Genomic DNA, 10522 nt, shown 5'->3' with positions numbered 1-10522 from the left:
CATTTCAGTTTTGCAATCACCTGAGTTATGCCGTTGGCTTTAGTTCTCCTACGGATCTCCTCATTTCTGATCTTGCAGAGAAACTCCGATCATAGCATTCACCATTGCCGGACCATGAACTTGCTCATATTTTTTTCAAGAGTAAATAACGTCTGAACTTTAATTAGGGTATTCGCTATCCAAAATCAAAAGTAATCGATGAAAATATTGTCACGTGGAGGATTCTCACGTAACACAGACTTATAGCGGTGAACTGCGGTGAAACATCGGTGTTTGTACTTAAATAAAGCCTGAAAAAAACAAATACGCATATAAGATACAAATGATTTAAGCCAGTTTAGTCTCGTGCCAGATTATGGTGAGACAACACGTCCTGAGGATGCCTCGTGTAGAGGCGAAACACGTGTCGAATTGCTTAAAAACAAATATTGGCGGAATAAAGAAAACTTAAATCATTTGTAGGTATAATTATGGATTTCCACAAAGTAACGCCCACTTCAATTTTTTTTACGCGTATAAGAAACATTATCACATAATAATAATAAAGAATGATGTCTGATGTGTGTGCAATACACTTTATTATGCTTATAACTAATACATATGGTTTGTGGGGGGAAATCCAGGATACTGATAAAATAATGGTATCTTTATACACTTGTGCCGATTTGATACCTTTGCCACAATAGTTTGGCTCAGCTCCTTCATAGCTAATATTCCACCAAACTATCACTGAATTCGGATAGTGCCCACGTTGCACTCTGTCGAAACTCTGTCTCTGGCATTTTGTTTGTTAAAATGTTGCTCAATTTGTAAAAACAAACTCATCTGTAAACAACATTTTTCTGTGACCTCCCTTTGCGTAACGCTTCAGTAGTTGTTTCGATTTTAAAACCCTATTATTTTTAAAATTATCAGTTAAGAAATGATCAGTACGTCTCGTATAGGCTGCAAGTCCAAAGTCATCTTTTAAAATATGCAACATGGTTCTATGGTCTATCTTTATCTCCCTTCTTCGAATTCTTCCCCTTATTGCTGACCACCTTTTTCGTACGAACACTACGTGAACGGCCAGATCTTTTTCTGTCACAAACAGAGGAGGTCTCATAATACCTATTAGTAGCCCTGTACACAAACTTTTTACTAATACGAAGCGTATGGAGAGTTTTAAAAATCGCATAAGGCTCCATACCTTCTTGTGTAATGCAATCACAGCGATTCGGTTCTCTTTATTACCGCACTCCATTTTAATATCGCAAAATATTGTACATTGTATTGGCGCCAAAATGCGAAAACTCAATGAACCATATAAAATGACAGATTCCAAATTCAAATGTAATATTTTGTTTATTTTTAATTGTAACAGTATTTATGGCCAGACTAAGTATGTATATGGTTGTATGGTATAAAATAAGCCTTGACTGGTAGAATTACATGAATGTTCGTTGTGGCACTGTAACATTTTTCAGTAGAGTTAAATGAGTTGTCAGCCATTATGTAATCGGCCAACTCGTCATCTTCCCGAGCCATATTATGAAAGCAAGTGTAGCGATCAGTATTCCTAATCTAGTAGCGTATCCCGCATGTGGTACACACCGCAGCCCGTGTTTTAAAAGTAAAAGTCATGTCGTTGGCGGTAACTGTAAACGCGTTCGCTCTCACCTCACAGATTGCCTGACACACTTCGCGATCGTAAATGGAACGCTCGTAAACATTGCTTTTGGGTAGCTGTACTGTGCAGGTTAGCCTGACAAACGCCGCTGTGAGGCTTTCAATGTTAAACCTTATTCAAAGCTAATTACAATATTTTTCATTCTATTTAGCAATCATTTTCAAGTAAAAATACAACTTGAAAAATCTATTACTCTACTTACTATGGATATTACTATACTCCATTAAATAGCGAAAATTAATATATAATTACTAGCTTACCCGTTAGACGTTGTTCTGTAAATAATAGATAAAATACGGTTTTTATTAAATTTGTCAATAATATTGCATAAGATCAAGAATTATTTCGAAATTAAACTCCCTGTTGTTATAATAAAATTGTTACACAGCAGAACTGTCAAACCGTGTGTCAATAAATTCTCTCATAGAAAATATGTCCATACAAAACAAATATTGGAAATAAAAATAATTATGGGTCCCAAATCAAAATAAAAACTATCCTATTTCTCAAGTGGGACTAAACTGCATTCCATGAAATGCGTTCATCAGTTTAGTAATTATTCACTGGAAATAAACATCAGGACACTGGATTTATGTATGTATTACGTACTTACTACAATAAATTTTCGGCCATTAACTTTTTTAGTAACTATTACAAATTACAATAATTTATAAAGTTGGTTGGTAATTAGTAAAGTGGTTGACAGTCTTGCACGATTTTTTCACATACATTTACCTAATTTTATATATAGATATATTCACGGGTTGTTCTAACGCAACGTTCAGGATAATTGAAAACATATACGGCCTTACAATGTTATACCTAAGAATATTTATTCATGTTCAAATTCAATTTTTTTTACCATTCAAATTGAGAATAAAAAAACAAAGAAAACATTTTGCTTATGATTGGTTTATTCGGATATAACGTTTCCCGCGTTTATTTGCTAGGCTGCCTGACATTCGGTAAACTTCAGAAATATCATTTTATTGACAGTGTTGTCAGCGATATAGTCAACTTTTGCATATTCTTGGTTTATTCTCAGGCATAACTTTATACCCAGTTTATTTGTAAGGCCGTTAATGTTAACACTTTATGATTATTTTCAATTAAATGAATTGTGGTGCGTTTCACAAAAGAAAGCGTACAAACTTTACTATTCATTTACATACAATAATATAGACTTTATTAAATATCGTTCTAAAATACTAATTAACTATTATAACACTAGAAATAAGGGATTGCTTGTAACTTATTCTAGTAGGATTCATAAGATACATAATAGCTTTAAGGGTAAATGTATACATAATAATAAAGTCCCAGCCACTGTTCACTCTTATCTATAAATAAATTTAAATGTTTTATAAAAAAATGGCTCCGTCGTAAATCCTACTACTCCACAGCTGAATATCTAAATTCTAAGTGATCCGACAGCCTGGGACTAGATTATGATTATTTTATAGCAATAGCAATGGCAGTGCAATGTTGTACATTTGATTAAAAAGAGCGCAAAAAAAAAGAATGCTGGGAGAGTTTTTTGCGCTGCTTCTTCTCTCTCAGAGCGCCATATGTTTCCGAAGCGGTAGTAGTGCCTAGTATATTAGAAATGACATCAAAAAGAATTCTAAAAGAATCAATTTTGAGAAAATAAATGCCTTTTATGCCTTTTCTAATTTAATCAAAGTTGTCTGGATATACTGTTGTTGACTGGATATCTCTAGAGAATACATAACATATTAGCTTCCAGCAATATGCTAACCAGCAGTTACAGTTAGTTACAGCTTGTTCGTCTGCGGATTATGTTAAAGTTGTCTTCCCTTGATATTGCGAGATAGAATTAATGATGCTTGTGCGAAATGTACTCAATATGTGCTACTTGGTAGTATTTAAATACTCTCCACATTGTCTTTTTTTATGAAAATAAGGGACTGGACAATTCGTTATGTTTTTAAAGTGATAACCCTCACTTCTGGGATTAATACACAAATAAAATTTGAAAAACAAAATTTTATGAACGATGCGGGATTCGAACCCACGACCGGCGTTCCGTGCCGGTGCTCTAACCTCTACCGTCTCGTTATAAAATTGTGTTTGCTTTGTTCAACAAAATTTTATAACGAGGCGGTACTCGAACGGTTAGCTCAGTTGGTTAGAGCACCGGCACGGAACGGACTCGAAAATTCTGAGCGACACTACAATTGTGCTCGTAACCTTGAGACATAAGGTGTTAAATCTCATTTGCCCAGTAATTTCACTAGCTACGGCGCCCTTCGGACCGAAACACAGTAACGCTTACACATTACTGCTTCAAGGCAGAAATAGGCGCTGTCCACCTACAAAGATTTCGTAACGCATATACATTTAAATAGACCTAGATGGTATACATAAAAATGAAGTGCCCTACTGGAACGCATATTTTTTTGTACTAAAATGGAAAATATGATGTAATATGATTTTTAAGAGCCATTAATAACTTTGTCACCGATTCTCCATAGCATAAGCAGACTTACAAATGTCTTTCACAATCGATTCAATTTTGTTAAAAGAGCATTCTTTCTTCAAAAATGTTTTATGAACCGAACTGAATAAAAATGTTTGACTCATTGTCAACGAGGTATGTACCCTACAGTTTTGTCAAATCCGCCCTGTCTGTGAATTATTTCAGAGTTTCTTTAAAAGTTTAGTCACTACTTAAGTTCCAGTGAAAGATGTAGGTAACTTGGAATGGATATATAAAGTACATGGGCCCAATGTAATAGTCCAGTAGAGTTAAATTCTTATCTTTATTTTTATTTTTTCTGTTTGTTTTTAAGCTATTGCATAGCTTCTATCGCGGGCCTTGAGCGTGGAGACCGAATCCAGAAATTCCGTAACGAAAATAACCTAACACTTACTTACTAGATGTATATAGATATTTCGCCACGGTCATATCAGTTGCCGTGGAACAGCGGTTATCACGTATGCTTTTTGTGCAGAAGGTCCCAGGTTCGAGCCTCATCTTGATTTTTATTTAATTTCTTTATTTTTTTTATCACGTTTTTATATTTTTTATTATTATGACAAGCATTTTTATTTAGTGTCACCTGTCCCGTTATCTGTCTATAATCAAATCTTGCAAGTTAAATTTTACTCACTTCCCGTTTGCTTTTTTTTAATTAATTGTATTAAAAAAAATACTGCATAAATAAAATAAATAAATAATTATAATTGCATAAGTTGATAAAAAATGCTATGCAATAGCTTTACCGCGGCAGTCCCCGAGTGCCACACGTCTTTTTTTTCTTTGTCTCTTTCTTCCCAGTTAAGTGAATTTTCAAGTTAATTTCAAATCATGCAGCAGGACGATAATTTTATTTTTATATTTATACTAGCTGACCGGGCAAACGTTGTTATGCCATATAAATTATTTTTAGAGTTAGACCGTTTCTTGGACATTGCAACATTACTTTATTTTTCTTAAATAAAAGATTTTTCTAGAATAAACGTTGCCTAAGTTACTACTTATTACATCAGCTACCTGCTAGTAAAAGTCCCGTCTAAATCGGTCCAGCCATTTCAGACATTAGCCGGAACAAAAAGACAGACAGACAGACAAAAATTGTAAAAAATGTTATTTAGGTGTATGTACCGTATAATTATTGATATACATGTAGTAAAAAACGGTTATTTCATTATTACAAACAGACATTCCAATTTTATATAGATGTATGGATTATGAATGCAATGTTATATTTTTAGCTGGTACCCGAGCCTAAATTTTGCCGACAAACGAACGGTATTCTCGTAAAACAAAGAGTAGAACCAGTCCTGAGAGACTTTAAAATAAAAACAGTTAAATAAATATATTTATTTAAAATAGTGCATTTGCTCGTTGTGGTACATCAGATATTCCCATAGCGAAGTGGTTGCGGATGTAGACCATCAGTTCATGCTGGCATACTGACACACTTTCCACTAGCTCCGTCTCGCTCTGTCGTGCGATGCTCTCGCTCCGTCTCGCTTGCACGCAGCCTCTGCAAACGGAAGTTGTTCCACGGTTGACGGTCAAGGTTATGGGTTACCAAGATTTTGTCACCTGTTTCAGTTTTTAAAAGGCATAAAAGGCATTTATTTTCTCAAAATTGATTCCTTTAGAATTCTTTTTGATGTCATTTCTTATACTACTAGATACTACTACCGCTTCGGAAACAAATGGCGCTCTGAGAGAGAAGAAGCGGCGCAAGAAACTCTCCCAGCATTCTTTTTTTTTTGCGCTCTTTTCAATAAAAATATACAATATTGTACAGTTGCTATAAAATAATCACAATCTAGTCCCAGGCTGTCCGATCATTTAGATATTCAGCAGTGGAGTAATAGGATTTACGACAGTTTTGTTTTCTGTGTTCGTTGGCTCTTCTGTATTTCAGATCACCGTTAACGTTCTACTTCCAACAGTAGTAGCTTGCACTTGTAAAATGTTTCAAACTTCAGGATACTATTAATGTTAGAATAGGAAATGATGGGATGTGCGAGACTCTTACCTGGTGGTGACACGCCCCACTATTATAACGCAGTACCATTTAAGATTCTTGAAAACCCAAATTCCTGAACGGTGACCTTGAGACATAACATTTTAAGTCAAATGCGTCTATAGTTATATAAAATATGTCAATGTCATCTATAGCTTTTCATTTATTTTAAATTTTTATGACAGTTAGGGACGAGACAAGCAGGACATTCAGCTGATGCTAGTTGATAGGCCCTGCCCATTACAGTGCAGTGCCGCTCAGGATTCTTGCAAAACTCAAAAATTCTAAGCGGCACTACAATTGCTCTCGTCACCTTGAGACATAAGATGTTAAGTCTCATTTACCCAGTAATTTCACTAGTGACGGTGCGAAATGTCATCTATAGTTATACACAATATGTTAATGTCACTAGCTACGGCGACATCATTCAAACAGTCGTCATTCACATAAGCCACATCGCCGCGGCTGTGTCCATCTAACTGGCATTCTATGAAATGAAGCGTCTGACTGGTGAAAATATTAAATAACACATTCAATACAAATAATTCTTGGTCTTCATTTCTAATGGTCGTGTACGTAATTTAAAGTTTTCGTAACGATGGTCTCTAAAGCATTCCTTCCACTCGTTTCGGTCCTCGGCTTTCCTTAATTCGGTCGTAAGTGGTAGGCCAGTGAGTGTCTTGATCTGGTCCAACAAGCGGCTGGGTGATCGTCCGCGTGCTTTTTTGTCCTCCACCTTGCCTATGACTATCAGTTTGTCTAAATTACTAGGAAGGTGGGCAGTGTGCCAAAATATCCCAAGATCTTTTGATAGCAGATTGTGGACATTCTAGTGCCAATGTGAATACTTTAAGGTAGGCCAGTGAGTGTCTTGATCTGGTCCAACCAGCGGCTGGGTGATCGTCCGCGTGCTTTTTTGTCCTCCACCTTGCCTATGACTATCAGTTTGTCTGAATTACTGGGAAGGTGGGCAGTGTGGCCAAAATATCCCAAGATCTTTTGATAGCAGATTGTGGACATTCTAGTGCCAATGTGAATACTTTAAGGACAATGTCATATTCAAACTCATGTATTCATAGACATTACTTATAGGCACTACCGCTCAGCCCAAATTTAATATCATCTTTCATAAGTTGTTTTTGTTTTACTCCCCTATTGTGACTTACTTAGCGGTAACACCCATTGAGATCTAAGCGAACAAAAAGTTTCTATTATATAAAGGGTAATCACTTGAAAATAAAATAAATTAAATCCAAAGTATATATAAATTTGCCTATTTATAATAATTTATTTGCAAAATTTAAACTTTTCAATAGTTTTTGTTGTTGAAGGACAACTCTATTTTTTTTATAATATCAGAGTGGGGAAACCACCAAGATGCTAACGTGGTTCTAAGTGAAAAACCAGCCGCCCATGGACATCCGCTAAACCAGGAGATGCTTTGCCGCCCTTAAGGTGGGAGTATGCTCAATGCTTGAAGGTATAATTATTTACTTGGTGGCTTGTTTATATTAGATTTCGTTAACTAGATTCTTCTTAAATCACATACTTTTCATTCTAAGCAGTTATTATCTTTTCTTAAGTGTTTATTAACTTTTCTATTTATAATGGCTTAATTATTTATAATATCAACTTGTATAACTTTGAGTTGTTGAAAACATGAAAATAATTAAAGATTTTGCACTGGTTTATCATTAGCCTGAAGAACTCTTCGATCAACTTGTACTGGATGGAAACGGCCGTTGGATCCACATGGAGCAACAAACCACACCCAAACCCGAAAAGAGGTGCGGACGCTAGCGTTCCTTTAAATATAATAGTAATGGAAGCGCTGCAAGACTACAGTACATTTACTTAAACATACAAAAATAAACATATAAACATCCAACATATCTCGGAAATAAACATGTTTCCGTCAATCATCGACCAAATGTTTGCACTTACTGAGGTTTGAATCTGGAACCTCTACGATTTGGCTATATGTGTCGTCAATCCGTGAATAATAATTGAAAAAGAGCTAAATTTTACAATAACTTAATAATATAAAATGGAAAAGAGTTATAAATGCTATCCTTCTTGCCTGAAAAAACAGTTCTACCTCTTGTGTAATCAAGAATTGTACAAAACGCTTTTCCGAGTTAAATTCGCATGTGACTTTTCAATCTTATGAAATCTCTCGGCACACACACAAACAGACAGCGGGTGTCCGCGGTTCAACAGTGAAGGGCGCGACATTGTGCCGCACCATTCGCACATTTCTCTTGAACTTGAGGACCTTCAAAGGTTGCGCTGCCCTTTATGTGAGGATCTGGGTTGGACCTTTCACCTGTATACTACATTACATTAGTCAAAGAGCTTTTGTCAAACTTACTTGCTAAATTAAATTCTTTAACCATAAATATTATTTACAAAATAGCATTCTTACAGTGTGGTGACATCAGTTTTAAAAGGCTTATATTTAATGATTTTAGTAGTATGAATTATTTACTATCAGATATCAAGGTTCGAATTGGAGAGTCGACGCTGGTCCTACTTTTACATGCAAATAAAAATTGGCAGTTGTAATGACTGCCGATATAAGTGAAAACTTAGAACTTTTAATGTTAAAATTTGAAATTTCATAATGATTAAAAACAATAATTAAATTATTATTTTCAGTTTATTTTTCACAACTTATTTTCTGCTATATTTATTTTTAAATTACCTTCCTTAGTGAACTCGCAAGGGTATTGTTATATGTAGTTTGTTATGGTAAATAGTAGTATGTTCAAGTTTTTTGTATTTTCTGGTGTGATATATTATTTGTAATGTAATGTTTGATTGTATGATTAGTTTTAGTTTGATTTGTTTGTTGTTTGCTGTGTTTGTTATTCTTGTTTGTTTCTAACTGTCGCATTAGGTAATACCTGTAATTATAGTTGCTATGTGTGATAAATAAATAAATATAACGTTGTCCATTCGTCCTAGTGTCCAAAGATGTTAAAACAAAAAATCTAATTTTACCAAAATGCATTCTCACTAACGAACAGGTTAATCTTATTCTTAATTAATAATTAAGTTTAAGAACATTGTGTTTATCATAAGTAAGGTATAATTGTTAATTAAAGCCATCGTAATTAGATTATCAATTGTTCTTGAATAAAGCGCGTTACTTATCTCATCATCAGAACACAAGCTACGAGAGAATCAAACCTAGTTCCCAGACGAGCCATGTTTTTCCTTCACAACTATCATAGATAGCTCTCTCTATTTATAGAAGACACTTTTTACTAACCGCATTGTTACATTCGGATAAGGCTGGTGAGATCGCCATTCGATATGAGTTAAACAAATGAATACAGAACCTTGGAGAATCTATCTAAGTGAACTCAATGAATGTATGTGGCGCTACGTGTATCTACAACCAATATCAACAATAAGGTAGACGCCTATTTAACGGCGAACGCTTTAAGATGCAATATTAGGAACATAGATCATAATATATATAAATCCAGTGTCCTGATGTTTGTTTCCAGTGAACTCTTAAACTAATGAACGGCTTTTAATAGGGATTACTTCATGGAGTGCAGTTTAGTTCAACTTGAGATTTTTTTGTATGAAAATACGGGACGAGACGAGCAGGACGTTCAGCTGATGGTAATTGATACGCCCTGCCCATGCAGCAATGCAGTGCCGCTCAGGATTCTTGAAAGCCTAAAAATTCTGAGTTGCACTACAATTGCGCTCGTCACCTTGAGATATAAGATGTGAATAGAATACCCATCATAGTGTAGCCGGCATCCTGTGCAAAGGAGCCTCCCACTGGTGAGAGATATGATAGTTTTTATTTCGCCATACTTGTTTTTATTTCTATTAAGTATTTGTTTTGTATGGACATATTTTCTATGAGATAATTTATTGACCCATGGTTTGACAGTTCTGCTGTGTAACAATTTCATTATAACAACTGGGAGAATATATAACGAAATAGTTCTTGATGTTATGAAATATTATTGAAAAATTTATATAAAAGCAGTGTTTTATTTATTATGTACAGAACAACGTCTGTCGGGTCAGCAATCAGCTAGTCTATAATATAATATTGACACACTTTAACTACACAAATTATTTTGCCCCAAACTAGGCATAGCATGTACTATGAGTACATGAAAACGTTATATTTAATACAATATACTTACTGAATCATACATAAAACATAGAAACTTCCATATTCATCATATAAATATTTCCATTTACCAGAATTTGAACCTGGGATACCTAGCTCGGTTGGCAGTGTCGCTATCCACTGGGCTATATGGGTCATCGAAATAACTGATAATACAGATATTATGAAAATAATGAATGA

Source organism: Leptidea sinapis, chromosome 3 (assembly GCF_905404315.1).
Source record: "Leptidea sinapis chromosome 3, ilLepSina1.1, whole genome shotgun sequence".
Classification (NCBI taxonomy): Eukaryota; Metazoa; Arthropoda; class Insecta; order Lepidoptera; family Pieridae; genus Leptidea; species Leptidea sinapis.
The sequence above is the reverse complement of the archived record's forward strand: the minus strand, read 5'-3'. Positions refer to the sequence as shown.